A 19,823-nucleotide genomic window follows, 5' to 3' on the forward strand; every position below is an offset into this window, starting at 1 on the left:
TACAGTATATTTCAGTTGTATAAAATTATTTGAGTTGTAATTTCTCAAATTATTTTCTTTGTAATATTTTCAATTATTTTGAGTTGTAATATCTCAAAATATTTATTTTGTAATATCTCGATCGTGTACCCGGTTCTAACAATATACGCATCAGTTGATAAATTTGAAAGAGAACCAATCACACTTTATATATCTAGAGAGAGAAATGTTCTATTGAGAATTCTATATATTAAGAGAGTGAAGAATGAATTTGGTACGTATGAATAAGTTAATAATTTCTACGAATAAATCAATGTTCCGTATGAACAGACATTTTCGTCTTGGTCCAAATTCTAAAGGAATCGAAATTTTCACCATATTAAAATAAAATTTATTGATTTATTTGTTATTCTCGATTCTCGCAACATATAATATTTTCCATGTATGTATGGAACAAGAATCAAAAGTATAAAAGAAACTACTTTCTATAATTACTATACCTTATTATCTGTTGAAAAAATATTTAGATGAGCAGGACTTAATTCAGAATGGACTCAGTCACTCGATGATGGCATGAAATGTGAAGCCCATTGATTTATAATTGTATTTTTTAGGGAATATAATTATAAGTTATATTCTTATATTTATAATTTTTGAAGCCCATTAAATCTAATACTACAATTTGTGTCATTTGCTGGTGCTCAGCTTTTATCGTGCACTTTGCTGTAAACTGGTTCAAATTAAAAGACAATAAATTCAATAAAGTTGGCATTTAGTTGCTATCGTGAAAAAGATGGCATTTACTCCTTACATAGGTACATTTGAGACGTTTTAAGACCAACTCTAGAGATAACAATGAGTAATTGAACCCGTAGGAATAGGATTCATGATTTAATAAATCAATTAAATTTGCATCCAACTGCTAAAATCAGTAAAAAAAAATTGATATCAATTGTATAAAATATATATAGTCACATTATGGCCACCCAAAAACTAATTAAAAAAAAAAATCAACTAGTTTAATTTATTTTTTTAAAATAAAAATAGAATTGAATTATATTAGTATTATATTGTTTATGTTCTACTTTTTTTTTAATGAAAAATTGTACTTTTTATTTTTATTTCATTTTTTAAATAAAAATTTATCTAAAAATTGCAAAAAAATAATGTAAACAATACAATACAATATGTATATATACACACACATATATTATATATATATATATATATAGATATATGTCCACCATATCGTTTCCACTTTTGTCATTTTGATCCGCCCAAAATATCATTTACATTTTCATTTATAGCAGTAGGGTCCACAAACTCCACTCACAATAATAATGAGACATAAATTTCACTCGCAACAATATCTACTACTATTAACTATTTTCTTAAAATCCGTGTCATACATGAAGTGAAAACGATATCATAGACAGAGGTAATATATACGTAACCGAATATACAATTTTGCATAGAAGTTTATAACCCCATTCCCTATATTGCACGCATCCTCACGTGAAGACGTCTTCACCCAAGACTTTAATTTAGGAGTACTGAACAAAATTCGGTTAAATCCGAAAACTCAAATCGAACTGAACCGAAATACTAATTTGGTTTAGTTAATTTGGTTTTCAGTTGGGTTTTGATTTTAAATTTTTGAAATTTTTGGTTTTTCGGTTCGGTTATTGTTTTTACGAAAAAAATATTTAGTTAACTGAAAATCGAACCAAAATAATAATTAATTTAATAATTTAATAGTAATTTACATATAGTATTTAAAAATTAAAATAATACTAATTATTATTATTCAATATAATAGTCAATAATTACTCTTAATCTCGGTCAACTTAAAAAAGTTAAAAGTAACATTTCAATAATTACTCTTAATTTTTATTCTTAATCTTTGGTTAAGATGTTTTCAAATTTTGGATTATTATTTTTTTACGGATTTCGAATCTTGTAAATCGAATGTTAATTAGTTATTTAAACTTTAGAAAATATATTGTGCATTTATTTCGGTTATTTGGTTTTAACTAAGCCGAACCGAGATATTTCAGTTCAATTTTAGGCATGTTCGGTTCGGATTTAGATATTAATTATATAATTTGATTTAAATTTAGTTTTTGTTATTCGGTTCGATTCAGTAACCGAATAACCGAATGCTCACCCCTAGACTTTATCATTATGAAAATCCAGAATTCATATTCTATTGAAATTGCGTCCATATTTTTTTGGCTTCTTTTTACATTTAAGGAAATAATGGCAAAATCAATATTTGCAAACCTTCATAAACTCTTTAATTTAAGCCTTTTTTTTGGCAAAGCAACACCGGTGCTCAATAATAAAAGGTGATTTAGTTGGTAAAACGCCCCTCTTCGATCATTAGATCGGAGATTCAAATTATTACGAAGAAAATAAAGAATAAAGAATTATTATTTAAATAAAATAACACTGGTACTTAACAAAATAAGTTGAAGCATGACATATCAGCATGAGCTCAGTAGTCAGTACTACTTATACGAGATATTTATTTCACTTTACCATACGAGTGTGACATTCACCTATATATACCTTTAACCTTTCACGAATTTCAGAAATTAAAATGGAGGAAGAAAAATTATTTTATGACTAAAGCCTATCGCATTAGTCGAATAGAATGAGACAAATTAAATTCCCTCAAAATTTAGTTTCTTTAGCAAAAAAGTCTAATTAAATAGCGTGACGTGAAGACAAAATCCAGCTTCCATGAGAAAAACTTATCGGATAAGTCTATAGATTACAATGGAAATGAGCACCACACATAGTCGACAAAAGAGTTTATCGCCATTGAATTTGATTTCATATAGATATGTTTTTATTTATTTATTCGCATTTAATTTGTAATCGAGTAGATTTAGACACACTCACATGTAGAGTGAATTATTCGTTTAATCGAAATTCGATAAATCATTATCACATAATCAATGAACACGAATCGCCGTCAAATCAGTTACCTAGAAATTAGAATTAACAGCGAATAAAACATAATTCCCTCAAAAAGAATAAAATAAAAAAATAAAAAATGTATAAATAAATACTTGGCGTTTGTTGGGTTTTAAGTTCTCTGTGGCCCGAAATTAAATAGTATCGCGGGCCGATAGATGGATTGGGCCGGCCCGATATTTTTGAATGCTTTATTTTTGTGTAGTGTTTATATGGAGCCCATTTTGTATTAGGAGGTGGTCTCCTATACACCGGGTGTAGGGATGTCAGTGGGTGGGTATTACCCGGATCAGAATTGGAACCGTTCATTACCCGTTGAGTTATAAAGCAATGGTTCTGGTTTTGGTTCTAGACCCGACCCGCTCAAACCTAGATCCTAATCGATCCAGACCCAATTCGACCCGTTGGTTTGGATCCGGTCCGACCCGATCCATAAACCCTTTTTTTGTCTTTTTTTTCGAGTCCATTTTCTTTTTTTTCTTTTTTTTTTATAATTTCGAGCCTGATCCAACCCGACGGTAAACATTTTTTTTAAAATTCAAATCTATACGACCTGTACAAATGCATTTCATTTTTACAAATTCTGATATTTTTCCACCCCCACCCCCATCCCCAAGCCAAAAAAATATTTTCTTTTATTTTTTCACAAATCTGATTTTTTGACTACCCCGATAAAAAAATTATTTTTTATTTTTTCACAAATCTAATTTTTTGACCGCTGCCCCCCTCCCCCGCCCCGCCATTTTTTTTTTCACAAATCTGAAAAAAAAATGATTTGAGGTGGGGGGCAGCGGTCAAAAAATCAGATTTGTGAAAAAATAAAAAATAATATTTTTTTTGGCTTGGGGGAGGGGGGCAATGGTAAAAAAAATCAGATTTGTGAAAATATAAAAAATAAAATATTTTTTTGGCTTGGGGGGTGGGTGGGAACCATGAGATTTTTTGGGTTTGGTAATGAGTATTATTGGATCCATGGGTATTATCAGGCCCATGTCTAATTAACCTACACGGACCATTTTATTTTATAACTTAATGGTCTGATGCAAATCCAATAAGCAATGGGTCGGTTCTGGATTTGGAACCGTAATAATTTTAACGGTTCTGGTTCGGGTAATACCCACCCACTGACATCCCTACCCGGGTATACCGTACACTTGGATTGTACCCGACCCGAATCTTGACCCAGTTGGACTATGCTGACCTATTTTTTCTTGAAATGACACTAACACTAACACAAAATGACACTAACACTAATACGATCTTGGAATGACACTAACACTATTTTATTTTACAAATGACACTATTTCGAAAATAATACTAACACTATTTTGTTTTACGAATGACACTATTTCGAAAATGACAATAACACTACATGTAAATAACACTAACACTATATCGAAATGACACTAACACTTGACATTCAGGTAGGATAGTCAAGTTGCATTAGATCCGGATCAGGATTCGGGTTGGATACGACCCGAGTGTACCGTACACCCGGGTGTACAGGAGATTTTGTGTTGTAATAGTCATACAAAGTCAAAATCATTTTTTCAAAAAAAAAAAGAGAGAGAGAGAGAAAGAAGTCACGTATTTTACATCAGATATTTGGAAGGGATTCGTGGATTATGAGTCGAATTTAAACATTACAAAGATATTATCAGTATGTAATTAGATATAGATTTAAATTTGGATATTTAATCGATCAAACGATTTTATATAAAAATTTGTGTGGATTTTCTTTATGTATTTTTTATCTTGACGATGCATATAAATAATACATCATTCGTTTAATTGATAATGGCCCATTACTGTTCGACACAGTTATTAAGAAGATGAGTGAATAAAGGATAAAAATGATTGAAAATGGTATCGACACAACTTTTTGTGAGAAAATGCGTAGAAATCAGTAAGTGAAGAACATTTGGGGAGAAAACATAAGAAAATTTCATTGAAGAAAGACGGTTATAGAGAGAGAGAGAGAGGTTTTTGTGTATCTAATTATGTTACAAAATTCACAGCTTACAAAGAAAGCGTGAACGCTTTATACAGATTACAAAAGAACTAGCACACTGAGCAACAGTTTCAACCATTGATATTAAATGAGCATCAACGATGGATATATAAGAAAAGATGAATACATAGATCGAATCCTTGACGCAACATTTATTCGTATTGCATTGTCGTTGCTGCACTTCTTTACCCCCCACCCCTGCAAGATGGACATGATGGATATCATCAACAGCCAAGATTGAGAACTAGAAAACGAAACCGTGGACCAGGTAAAGCCTTCGTGAAAATGTCAGCAAACTGCAAGTGTGTCGAAATAGAAATGGGTAATAAGAAGCCTTCCTTGTACTTATCACGGGCTAAGTGACGATCAATATCGAGATGCTTGGTCCGTTTATGGAAGACTTGATTCTTCGTAATACGAATTGAAGCTTGATTATCACAAAGAAACTCAATAGGAACACTTAAAGTCATGAAGTAAGTATGAAATCCACATTAACTCACGCACCGTAGAACTCATCGCATGATATTCAGCTTCCGCAGAAGAAATATAAACAATACTCTGCTTCTTGCAACACCAATCCACCAAACAACCCCCCCCCCTCCCTAAGAAAACACAATATCCATTTAGGAAACGTCGTGTATCAGGACAAGTACCCCAATCGGCATCACTGTACGCCTTAATTGTCAAAGAGCCACGAGAATGGGAAAAAAATTCCTAGAAATGAGAGCCCTTAAGATATTTAAGAAGATGAATAACAACATCCCAATGATGTTGGCAAGGAGTAGAAACAAATTGACTCAACTTTGAAACTGCATAGGTGATATCTGGCCGTGTGAGATTAAGATAAAGTTGTTTCCCAACCAACCGCCGATAGGAATTCGGAGTAGATAGTTGATAAACATGCATTTTTGCCTCTTGGTGTGTCATATTTGATGCTTACCTGCAGTGGCGGAACTACGTTATAGGGTAGTGGGGCAATTGCCCCTCCTAGAATTTTTTTTAGTATAGGTAATATATTAATATATAAGTATAATCATAAAAATATACATATATTTGCCCCACCAAAAAATTTAGAAAAAGGGGGCAACCACTTACCACGTGAGATTGAGATTGCAGATTGACTTTTGACAAAATTTAATTCCTTTCTTTTGCCACTTTACATATAGATCCGAGAGAGATAAAAATAAATAAATAAAAAAAGATACAGGAAAGATTATGTTTATCTTATTCCACAAGTTTCCTTTTATCAAAAAGAAATATGAAACGGTCGATCTTCTCTGTATATGAATTACCGTATTTTTCACTAGGTTCTGTTCTGCTATCTGTCTTCTACTGTGATATAAATAAACAAAAAAATATCCATCACCAAGTTGAAAATTCTTCCATCTTCCATCTTCACAATCGAATCGATTTTTCAACTTGAGGATTACAAGGTATACAATATCAACTACTTTAAATACTTTTTCTTTTGTTATTACATGTTATTGTTAATTTTTTTAAATTAGTTTGTCATCAAATAGGAATGGAGAGATTTATTATCAGAAAATCATTAAATACGAATGAAGAGGCAAGTCAAAGAGAAAAAGCTTCTCAAGAACAAGTTCCAGCAACTGCTTCAAAGAAACCTCGAGTTGAAATCAATTTAGATGATCTCCCATCAGACCCTGGTTTGAGGAAAAATAATTCATCTTATGATCCGAATGATCGAGAAAAAGTAAGAAGAGCTTACTTGCAGAAAGGGCCCTGTCAACCTCGCAATCATAATTTTCCACAAAGAATGATTGGTAAGGTTTCAAGAAGATTTTGCTCATCTTGGTTTAATGAATTTCAGAATTGGTTAGAGTATAGCATAAACAAGGATGCTGCTTTGTAACACCCCGTACTTTTCCCTATGTTGAGAAATAGTGTTTTAACACTAATGAGAGTACTGAGATGTCGAAATACGAGACTTTTTTTTTATGAGCAGATAAGACAGATTGTCTTTAAATAGAGTTATGAGGGAATAAACCAATGATAGAGTTAGAGTGAAGAGATTCGAGAAATGAGTTGAGATAGAGATGCTGATTGATTTGAGCTGAGATTTTATTTTATTTCCAACTACCGGGAATAGAGTTACCAGATACCGAGTTATCAGAGATTGACTGACTTATTAAGAAAATAGGAATAATGAGTTTGACATAGAGTCGAGGAAGAAAGAGTGAGAACCTTGATGAAAAGAGTCGGTCAGAGAGACGTCTAGTTTGTTTGTGTTTGCCGACTGCTTTGATGTGATGATATGTGAATTTACGTGACTGATTGATTATGTGATTTCTGTGACGTGTGTCATTATGACCAAGTTATTATGATTTTTATTTGAGACCTTAGCACTTGGAATTTTGATTAAGTTTCCAAAGCAAATGCGGTTTATTTTTACCGAGAAATCGAAGGATGCCGGTTTATGGAGATTTTTTTCCAAGCATAATTTTTTTTTAAATTATTTTTCCTACGAAGAGGAATATTATAATTGAGAGAGTGCACAAGTATTAGTGCTATAATTATTTTATTTGATCACATGAATAATTATGCCATGGTATTTTATTAATGAGTAATATTTCCATAAATTTTGTGATTATTATTTAATCACCCTTCTCACACTATTATTTAATTTCCCAAGCATGTGCCTAAATACCACAAATTGCCAAGTGAGAGTGTAGAGATTGAGAGTGTAGAGATTAGAGAGAGAGAGACTAAGGCATTAATTGCCAAATATTTGATAAGATTCACAAATCTTTAAAAGATTAGCCAAATCCTCACAAATCTTGCAAGCCAATTCTCTCTCTTCTCCACCCCATTTTCGGTCATCTCTCTCTCCCCTTCATCTCTCATTTCCTCCATTGTCAACCATTGGAGAGACCTTCGGAGCTTCCAAAAAATTATACAAAACACATCAATCCACTCCAAAATCTTGCCTAAACACCTTCAATCTCCTTGGATTCAAGAAGATCATTGAAGATTGGCTTCAAGGCTAGAGAGAGAAAGTTTGATTGTTGGTGTAAAGTTTGGGTAAGTGATGTATAAATTCATAGATATGACTTGTATGAGATTGTATGTGAGTATTCTTGAGAGATTGAAACAAGAAATCACCCCTCCCTTGTTTTTGAAATTTTCGATCAAATGGGTCTTCAACCCTTCAAAAAAAATTTCTTCCTCTTTCCTTGAATTGGGGTGAGAAAAGTGATCTATGTGATGTTTGGTGATGATTGATGTGTGTTTTGAAAAGCTATGCTTTGAGATGTAAAAATCGGATGAGTTTAGTTTACCCCAATTTGGGAATTTTTGAGTTGATGATTAAAGTGATAAATTGATGATGAAGATGAGTCCATGAGATGTATATGATGATGATTGATGGAGTAAATTGGGTATATGATGTCAATTGATGATTTTGATATGAGTTAGTTTAATAAAATTAGGGATATGTGAATCTATGCTCTAACTTGTTAATTGATGGATTATATGTGAGATAAATGGGTTAAAATTAATAGATCTATGATTGGATTAAAGATTCATGTGTGGTTATAAATTTCAAAGAGTTTAGTTTAATAAAAATTAGGACTTTCGTGTCTATGTGTCTATTAAGTGATTTAGCTTAAGATATATGTTTTTGAGCATGATAGTAGTGTCTTTTTATCTTTGATTAAGTCTATTATTGGCTAAGTAAATTTTTGACTTGAGTTAGTTTATGTGAGTTTTTGAGTTATGTGATGTAAGAGGTCATACATGAGTGTTTGAGTAATTTTGAGCATGAGAATGAAAAGAGAATTGAATTGATGCGTTCGTTGAAACGTTTCCCTTGAGATTTGAGTTAAAATGTAAAAGAGGAGAGTTAATTTGAGTATGATGAGTTTTATAATGTGTTTGAATGTTTGTGAGTTTTATATGTGTTTAAAATGAGCTTTGATTGGTTTTCTTTGAAGGAATGTTGAGTTGAGCATTTAAGAGTTTGAGATGAGATTTTGGTGATTTTCGTAGGCCTACTGACCTACTGTGACCGACGGTTTTTCGATGTCAAATAGCTTTCAAAATTTATAGCAAGTCCCTTCATGAGTCTTGAGCACACTGGTAAAATTTCAAGTCATTTGGACTTCGTTTACTATTTTTATAAAATACAAAACCTAAACTGCACATTACCACCGAGAATTTCAGAGAACAGAGGAAAGAGTCATTCATTTCAGTAGCTTCCTGTGTGATCTAGCTTTCCAACGTTTTATGGTATTATCCTTATTGTATTAGCTAGATATCCACCAAATTTTAGCCCAGTTTGACATCATTTACTATTTTTCAAAAATCAAAGTTTTCGATTGCTCAAAACTGCCGAATATGGTAGATCGTGGTAAAAACGGCATAACTACCAAACCACTTGGATTTTTCGACTCTACCTTTTTTTATATGAAACTAGACTCGAAGACCTTTCTTTTGGTATGAGTCTCGAGTACAGGAGATGTCGGAGTCAGAGCAGGTTAATTTTTGAAGTTGAGTCAGTGTATAAACAGAGCATGTTTTGATGATGTTTGATTGTATTCTCTTATGTGCCTTACGTGTTTGTGTTGCCTATGTGTTTGAGTGAAAATTAGACGAGTCTTATATGAGAGATAAATCGAGACTTAGAACCATGATTTTCTTGAAACCTATCCTTGAGCTTAAGGATTTGAGATGAGTGGAGAGTCTATATAGAGTTGAATAAGGAGATAGAATATGAGATAGAGCAAGAGTTAAGGTATGAGATTTGTTAATGAGTTTCTAATCGAGATTCATTTTATGACATGAACCTTCGATGATGATGATGATCCCTGAAGACACGAGCAGAGCAAGGAAGTAAGTAACTCCGCTTTGACGGGAGATTTTGAGTAAGGTCTTCAGGTGGGCAATATTTTGAGTATACGTATATCGTATGAGCTTTCTAAAATGATTTGATAATGATATTTATGAGTTTATCAAATGTTGAGTTAAATAATGTTTGAGAACTGTTTGACTTGCCAATTTTTTATGTTGAGCTTGTATGTTACCCTCTACTGATGAGATGAGACGAATTCGGATCCTGCTACAAGCGGGGTTGTGTACATAGAGGTGACCGCAAGCCGTCTTCGGGTCGGCCGGTCACGGTACTTGAGAGGGAGGCCTACTTCTCAGTACCTTTGATGATGATAAGTTGTAGATGTGGTACATACATGATGAGTACTTTGATAGCGCTATCGTTTCTTTATGATATCATGATTATGAAAACTGCATGCACAGATTCAATTACGCTAACTTTATTTATGTGTATTGCTGAGATGTGGCAAGCTTCAAACTTATAGCTCTAAGAGCACCTTTCTTATTTTTCGGCGTTTGCCCACTGAGTATCATGTACTCACGCCCTGCATATATTTCTAAATGTGCAGGCTAAGCGGGGAGCGAGATTGGTCTGGTGCTGGTGGGGAACCGTTTCAATCGATGTGATCATATTTAATATTGCTGTTATGATTGATAGAGTCTTGATGATTAAAAATACTTCGTTTCCTTTCGAATCAAGTAATATACTCACGGTTATGTGTCTTCATACATATAATCGGTTCGCCTTTTGCTGCGATATTCTGCATAGTATGCTTCCTTATGAAAAATGAGTTATACCCATTTTGTTTTTGTTCGTGAAATTCCTGATAATTAAAAAGTTATAACTACGTTGACGATTTTACCCTTGGGTTCATTTATGATGATTTTCCTTGGCATGCTTTGATGCGAGCTTTCGTTTGATGTTCGACCTGTTCTTCTTATCTTTTATTCTTTTAAAAATAGTCGTATCGATACTCGTACCCCGCTATTACTAGCGTCGGGAATCGGGCTGCGACATGCTTTCTGTTTATGTTGCTATTTATTCTGCTCGGATTTTGGAAGGCAATTAGGTGGAGATTCATTCACTACTGTTGGGTTTACTAATTGGAAAAAAAAGAGTTATTTACTAAACATGTAGGAAGTTCAAACAGTGCACATAATCAAGCTTGGCAAAAATGTGTTGATTTGATGAAACAGAGTCAACATATTGAAGTTGCTATTATTAAGCAATCGGAGCAAACTCGTAGTCTTTATAGAGCAAGGTTAACTGCTTCAGTAGATTGCATCAGATATTTGTTACGTCAAGGCCTAACTTTTCGAGGACATGATGAATCTGAAAGTTCTTTAAATCAAGGTAACTTTCTTGAACTTCTGAAATTTGCAGCAAATCACAATGAGGACATAAAGAGAGTTGTGTTGCAAAATGCTCCGGAAAACAATCAATTAACTTCTCCGGAAATTCAAAAGGATATTGTGCATGCTGCTGCTCTTGAAATTACCTATGCAATAGTGAATGAACTTGGAGATGAATTTTATGCCATATTAGTTGATGAATCACGTGATATATCAGATAAAGAACAAATGATAGTTGTTTTACGTTTCGTGAATTCGAATGGCTTCGTTGTTGAGCGTTTTATTGGAATTGTTCATGTGAGTGATACTTCTGCTATGTCACTTAGAAAAGCTATTGAATCACTTCTCTCATATTTTGGGTTGAGTATAGCTAGAATTAGAGGACAAGGATATGATGGGGCAAGTAATATGCGAGGTGAGTTTGGTGGACTTAAAAGTTTGATTTTGAAAGATAATCCTACTGCCTTTTATGTTCATTGTTTCGCACATCAACTTCAACTTACCATTGTTGCAGTAGCGAAAAATCATCTCCAAGTTGCTTCTTTCTTTAACTTGATAGCTATCGTGGTTAAAGTTGTTGGAGGTTCATGTAAAAGGCAAGATATGTTTAGAGAGAAGCAAATGACTGAAGTTAGAAAAGCACTTGGCAGTGGAGAAATTTTCAGCGGTCGTGGTTTAAATCAAGAATTTAGGCTAAAGAAAGCAGGTGATACTGATCACTATTTTTATTAGCAACAAAAACTGCAACTAACACAGGCAATTGTAGCAAATAATAAGTAACCGAGTATCGTATCCACAGGGACTGACACAACGAAATAACTCCAGCTATCTCCTAAACAGACTATAACAGTAGACAGGCAACAGAAAGTAGGAAGGTTTGATTAGCACTAAATTCAAATAACAACAAATAAAATAAGGTAAAAACTAAAATAATAAAAGACTCTGACCCTAGGGATGTACTTTTACTAATTAATTACATGCATTTAATCTATTGATTCAATTACCAATTTAATCCAACCCTGATGAGAGATCACAGAACTATTCATAAGCTTCTCTAACGAACACCTATGAAAGTAGATTAATTTATCCCCCTTCACATTCAAGACTCCAAGGAATAAATTAACTCCCAAGCGTACACAAAGAATAGCTCCCTACAGTTTCACCTATCCCATTCAAGTGTCAAGGCTACTACTATAACATGCATTCCTGAATCGGCTGAACAATTATCGCATTCAAGACTCAAACTGAACAGCTAAACATGTAAATCATTGATCATATAATTCACAAGAAAATAAGCACCAGGAATCATGAATCACAAGTTGGAGAGCAAATTGATATCAATAAATCAAAAACACATAATTAATCAGCTATGTATAAACCCTAGGTTAAGATTAAAGAACTAGCCAGATATCGCAAAAGAAAACATGAACATAATAAATAAGAAAGCAATTGTAAAAACTAAATTATATAAAAACTGAATGAAAACGATTGTAGCGGCTTGAATCTTCAATCTTGATCCAATCCTTGAAAACTGGAAAGCTAAAATATTCTAAAGCTATAAAACTGAAATATGAATGCTGGGTCGTTCTGAATAGGTCAAAAGAGGACCTATTTATAGTTTTCAGATTTCCTTCGATCACCATGGAAGTTGCCATGCAAAGTAGAATTCTAAAGGTAATAGAATCGTGTAAAATAAGGCAACTCTCCAGCTGGATGCGCGCTCTAGAAAAATACTCCCACTCTTGCTGAATTCGCAGCTCTCGCCAGAGGAACGGTTATCGTCAGAGAAACGGACCTCGCTAGAGAAATGGTTATCGCCAGAGGAATGGGTCGCGCCAGAGAAATGGCTATCGCCAGAGGAATGGTGATTTCTCTGCTATGTCTTAATTCTCTGCTCTGTCTTAATTCTCTGCTCTGGCTTCTTGATTTCTCTGACTATTGAGCGCTGGACTTTACTTCTCTGATGCTGGCGCTTCTCTGCAGAGGAATGGGTGATTCCTCTGCTCTGGAGACCAGAACACCTAGAAAACGCCAAATTCATCCAAAATTGCATTCTTCCATCTCGAAAGCCTAAATCTCCTGCAAAGCATAAAATACACCATAAAACGCACCAATTTCCAAAAGATTATCTTAAAATACGCACATACAAACCCTTAAAAATAGAGCAATTTAAGCATAAATCAACTCCCCCACACATAGCCTTTTGCTTGTCCTCAAGCAAAATCCATATGAATCCTAGGAAGAGATTGATTTCAACAATGTTAATTTCCATCCAAACATTCACAAAGTCAATTCAAAACTTTACAATCAACACACATCTCTCGGTCATGCAAGTAACTCAAAGTTTAAGAAGCAACAAAAGAGTAATGCAAGTAATTCGATCAGACCCAATTCTCCGCTAGAAGTGAATTCCCTAATGTGATCGCCTTTATAATCAATATCACCATTTTTTCACACTTTTTGTGCTTAAAATATTCGACAGTTGAGCCATAATTCATGAAATAAAACCATTTGGATGTAATCCAAAGTCTTTTCACTTGGTTTCCCATGCTCATAGTTAGACTAGAGGAGCAGAGACTCAGAGCTACCACTTTTTCAGAACAGGCAAGATGTTTCAGAGCTGGCATTTTCAGAGTTGGCAATTCGTCCAACTTTTTCCATTTTTCACAGATAAGATATGATCGTAGGCAATCACAATGACAACATTCCTTCTAGCATCTACCGGACAAATCACGTTTTACTAACTTACAAAAGTGTTGCAACAAAACTCATAATTCTTTGCACAATCAAGAAACATATATTAAAAGTAAAATAAGAATAACCACCAAACAAACACGAAACCCGAAATGCACATTGAAAACCATATTCTCTTCCACAAATTCATAAAAATTAGCAAGATTCGAGACCAAAAACTAAGTGTAGAAAGATTGATCTCACCCAATTTTTGAAAAATATAAGCAACAAAACACCCCCCACACTTAAAGCATGCCATGTCCTCAGGGCATAAAAGAAATACGAAGAGTGTAGAAAACGTCCCTGATTATCGGCATTGACAAACTGAATCATCGTGAGAGACGGCGAAAATGGAGGTTTGTGGCCTAGGGCAGCGAAGAGAGTGGATGCGCTGGACAGAGCAGCGAAGAGAGTGGCTGCGCTGAAAACATGAAAACTTCCAGAAATCTGGCAGAGAAACACATGATCCATGGCGGTAGTATGAACAAAGCGCGAGTTCTCGCAACTTCCAAGCTCAACACCGCTCAAAAACCCAAACAAAACAACAAAACAAAAAGAAACAAAACGAAACTGAAAGAAAGAAAGACAAAACAAAAACGGTTGGGTTACCTCCCAACAAGTGCTTAATTTAACGTCTAGAGCTCGACGATACCTCAAAAACTCATGGAGGTCGGAAACAGCACTCTAACCATTGGAAAGCTTTTCTACTCTTGGGTGCCCTCTCCACCAAAACACTTCTCTTGACTCGAACATCCTCCACAAGCATTGCCCCTTTCTCATTCTTGTTCCGAAAAATACGGAATTTCACTTTCTTCTTCTTGGGGGTATGGGTTTTCAATGACCCCCCATCATGCTCCAAAAATAAACACATCTCAAAATTCAGAACTTCTTTTGGCTTTGGAGTTTTTTTCTTGGCTTCATACTTGGGCAGCTCATTCTTCTCAACCTCTTCATCCTCCGAATTTGCTAGAAAACTATCAGCCAAATTAACCACTTCATTCTGGGGAACTTCTTTTGGTGGAGGTTTCTTGAAAATCACAGTTTCACCATAGGCTCCCAATGTCATCGTCCCCCTTTGCATATCTAGCTGTGCTCCACATGTGGCAAGGAAAGGTCTCCCTAAAAGCAAAGGCATCTTTGGATCCTCCGGAATATCCAACACTACAAAGTCGACTGGGAAGAAAAAATCACTCACCTTCACAAGCACATCTTCCGCAACTCCTAGAGGTTTAGAGCAAGACTTATCAATAAGCTGAATTGTCTTGTTAGTTGGCTTCAAATACCTCAGCTGCAACTTCCTATACACTTTGAGAGGCATGACATTTATGCTTGCTCCGGTGTCACACATCACTTTCTCAAACAATGACTTTCCAATTTTCACAGGAATATTGAAGCTGCCCGGATCTTCTCTCTTTGGAGCCAACTGATACTCCTTCACTGCGAGCACCTCCTCAAATTCATTGAATGCACTCTTCTTTTCCATCACAGCCTTCACAATTTGCACCTCATTTGGCTTGTTTCTCAAGATCTCCACGGAAGGAATATTCACAGCCAACTTCTTAAATGTCTCCAAAAATTTGGAGCTTTGCTCATCTAATCTTGGCCTCGGGAATGGAAGAGGGGGAGAAACAGAAATACCTTCATCCTCAACTGAATTATCAACCACCCGGATGGAATGACATTGCTGATTTTGCTCTGTATGATCCCGCTGCTCTGGATGATTCCGCTGCTCTGTATGATTCTGATACTGAGTCCCGCTTCTCATATGAATCGCATTACACTAATTTTAAGGATTGATCTCAGTGTTGCTAGGAAACTTTCCTGGTGTGTGCTGCGCAGCTACTTGGTTAGCAATCTGACCAACTTGAGTCTCCAACATTTGCACTTGCTTGGAGAGTGCTGAAAAATTATTTCTAATATTTCCCACTTGAGATTCCAAATTAGTCATCCTTGAATTAACAGTTGTCTTCATGTTAGACATCTCTGTTAACATCTGCTGCATCATATCCTCCAGTGATACTTTCTTCGACTCATTGATGACTCCTCCACTAGACACAGAAAATCCCGGTGGAGGTTGCAAAGCATTGTTGGGATTGCTATAGGCTAGATTTGGGTGTGGGCGCCCTCCTGGCTGATATTGCTGCTGAAACGGCTGCCCTATGTTGTACATTCCTGGCTGTACCTTCTGAAAATTTCCATAGTTTTGGCCATCGACAAAATTTACGTCTTCTATGCATATGGGATCTCTCACAGCTTGCTCCTGATTTCCAATGGTCAAAGCATTAATCTTAGTAGTCAGCTCTGCCAGCTGTGTAACCATCGCTACCATAGGATCAGAGCTGGAAGCAGCTGCTACCCTTTTCAATTGTACTCTTTCTACTGGCCATTGATAGCTTGTAGCAGCCATACTCTCTATGATGTTCCAAGCCTCTGAACTGCCTTTCTGAAGCAGAGAACCTCCTGCAGCTGTGTCCAAATGCATTCTTGTACGCTCTCCACAAGCATTGTAGAACATGATAATGAGCGTGCCTTCATCAAATCCGTGGCTCGGATACTTTCTCAACTTCTCTTGATACCTCTCCCATATATCTGCCAGCTTTTCTCCCTCAAACTGCTGGAACTGCACAATGTCCATCTTTAATTTCAGGGTCAGGCCAGGAGGATGGAACTTGCGTAGAAAAGCTTGAGCTACATCTTCCCACGTAGTAGTTGCACTCAAATTCAATGTATGATACCACGACTTCGCTTTATCCCGCAGTGAGAAAGGGAAAAGACGAAGACGGATAATATCATCAGATACTCCATTAATCTTTACAGTGCTGGAAAGCTCCAGATATTGCGCCAGATGCGCATTAGGATCCTCTATAGCGTGTCCTCCATACTGGTTCTACTGGACCATCGTGATCAAACCAGTCTTCAGCTCAAAATTATTGGCATTAATACGGGGAGGTTCCTGATACTCATACTGAGGAACGAACATCTCTGCAATCGGAGGCTGATTCTGAGCTTCTTTAGCAGCTTGAGCGTCCAATAGCTGTTGCAGTTGCTCCTGTAGAGCACGAATCTGTTCATCAGTAGCCATCGTATGCAGTGCCTGAAAAAAAAAATGAGAATTAGAAAATTAAAAAATAAAAAAAAACAGTAAACGCCTGAAGTACTACTAAGTCCTATCGGAAATATTAAAGAAACTTCTAATCAGTCTCCGGCAACGGCGCCAAAAAGTTGATCACTATTTTTATTAGCAACAAAAACTGCAACTAACACAGGCAATTGTAGCAAATAATAAGTAACCGAGTATCGTATCCACAGGGACTGACACAACGAAATAACTCCAGCTATCTCCTAAACAGACTATAACAGTAGACATGCAACAGAAAGTAGGAAGGTTTGATTAGCACTAAATTCAAATAACAACAAATAAAATAAGGTAAAAACTCAAATAATAAAAGACTCTGACCCTAGGGATGTACTTTTACTAATTAATTACATGCATTTAATCTATTGATTCAATTACCAATTTAATCCAACCCTGATGAGAGATCACAAAACTATTCACAAGCTTCTCTAACGAACACCTATGAAAGTAGATTAATTTATCCCCCTTCACATTCAAGACTCCAAGGAATAAATTAACTCCCAAGCGTACACAAAGAATAGCTCCCTACAGTTTCACCTATCCCATTCAAGTGTCAAGGCTACTACTATAACATGCATTCCTGAATAGGCTGAACAATTATCGCATTCAAGACTCAAACTGAACAGCTAAACATGTAAATCATTGATCAGATAATTCACAAGAAAATAAGCACCAGGAATCATGAATCACAAGTTGGAGGGCAAATTGATATCAATAAATCAAAAACACATAATTAATCAGCTATGTACAAACCCTAGGTTCAGATTAAAGAACTAGCCAGACATCGCAAAAGAAAACATGAACATAATAAATAAGAAAGCAATTGTAAAAACTAAATTATATAAAAACTGAATGAAAACGATTGTAGCGGCTTGAATCTTCAATCTTGATCCAATCCTTGAAAACTGGAAAGCTAAAATATTCTAAAGCTATAAAACTGAAATATGAATGGTGGGTCGTTCTGAATAGGTCAAAAGAGGACCTATTTATAGTTTTCAGATTTCCTTCGATCACTATGGAAATTTCCATGCAAAGTAGAATTCTAAAGGTAATAGAATCGTGTAAAATAAGGCAACTCTCCAGCTGGATGCGCGCTCTGGAAAAATACTCCCACTCTTGCCGAATTCGCAGCTCTCGCCAGAGGAACGGTTATCGTCAGAGAAACGGACCTCGCCAGAGAAATGGTTATCGCCAGAGGAATGGGCCGCGCCAGAGAAATGGCTATCGCCAGAGGAATGGTGATTTCTCTGCTATGTCTTAATTCTCTGCTCTGTCTTAATTCTCTGCTCTGGCTTCTTGATTTCTCTGGCTATTGAGCGCTGGACTTTACTTCTTTGATGCTGGCGCTTCTCTGCAGAGGAATGGGTGATTCCTCTGCTCTGGAGATGTTGGTTCCTCTGCTCTGGAGACCAGAACACCTAGAAAACGCCAAATTCATCCAAAATTCTCCAAAATTGCATTCTTCCATCTCGAAAGCCTAAATCTCCTGCAAATCATAAAATACACCATAAAACGCACCAATTTCCAGAAGATTATCTTAAAATACGCACATACAAACCCTTAAAAATAGAGCAATTTAAGCATAAATCAGATACTCGTTGGGGTTCCCATTATGGCACATTGATGAGTTTGATTATAAGTTTTTCTACTGTTATTGATGTTTTGGAATATGTAGTTGAAGATGGTTCTCATTCAGAACAAAGGGCTGAAGCTGCTGGTCTTGTAGAGTCTTTGGGAACATTTGATTTTGCTTTCACCTTACACCTAATGAGGAATATATTGGGTATCACAAATGAGCTTTCTCAGATTTTGCAGCGAAAAAGTCAAGACATTGCCAATGCAATGGTACAAGTTAAAGTTTCAAAAGAGAGATTACAACAAATGAGAGATAATGGTTGGGATGGTTTATTGGATGAAGTGGTGATATTTTGTAACCGTCATGATATTGAAATTCCAAGCATGGATGATGTTCGTGTTCTTAAGGGTAGATCATACCGTAAAGCTCCACGTGTTACAAATTTACACTTCTACAAGGTAAGTGTATTCTGTGAAGTTTTGGATATACAACTTCAAGAGCTCAATGATCGATTCACAGAAGCAAACACCATGTTACTTCTCTCCATGGAAAGTTTTAGTCCAGATGACACTTTTTCTGCTTCTGATAAGGATAAGTTGTTGCATTTTGCGAACTTTTATCCAACTGATTTCTCTTCAATTGAATTGATGGCACTAGATAACCAACTTGAGAATTATTTCAACGACGTGCATTATAGTGAAGACTTTGTCAAATTGAAAGGGATGAGAAATCTTGCGAGGGAGATGGTGAAGACAAAAAGAGATATTGTGTATCCATTGGTGTATAGGCTTATTAAACTTGCACTAGTTTTGCCTGTGACAACTGCAACAGTGGAAAGAGCTTTTTCTGCCATGAAGATTTTCAAAAGTCGGCTTCGAAATCGAATGGGTGATCGTTGGATGAATGATTGTTTAGTTACTTATATTGAGAAAGAAATTTTTGAGACAGTTGACAATGAACTGATATTACGTCGCTTTCAGAATATGAGTAATCGTAGGGAATTATTGTAAAAATATTTTATTATATAATTTTTGTTAAAGTTATTTAATTTTTTGTTATCTCATATTTTGCCCCCTATCTTTAAGGGCCTGGCTCCGCCCCTGCTTACCAGTGAGGATTTTGCGTGTTTGATGGTTTATTTGAACATATATTGGTTTATTGTCGAGAACTTGCTATTTTTCTTGTTGTTTGAACGAATTTTCAAG

General features: G+C 35.4%; 1 long non-coding RNA gene and 1 pseudogene across 1 annotated transcript; both read left to right on the top strand.

The window, feature by feature from the left end:
• Positions 1-6,494: 6,494 nt before the first annotated feature.
• Positions 6,495-19,628, top strand: LOC131022638 (uncharacterized; annotated as a pseudogene).
• On the top strand, positions 7,177-10,585 carry LOC131022639 (uncharacterized). Its single transcript, XR_009101368.1, has 3 exons — positions 7,177-8,014; positions 9,805-9,868; positions 10,390-10,585. It is a non-coding gene; the product is annotated as an uncharacterized LOC131022639 (long non-coding RNA).
• Positions 19,629-19,823: the final 195 nt, after the last annotated feature.

Source organism: Salvia miltiorrhiza, chromosome 4 (genome assembly GCF_028751815.1).
Source record: "Salvia miltiorrhiza cultivar Shanhuang (shh) chromosome 4, IMPLAD_Smil_shh, whole genome shotgun sequence".
NCBI lineage: Eukaryota > Viridiplantae > Streptophyta > Magnoliopsida > Lamiales > Lamiaceae > Salvia > Salvia miltiorrhiza.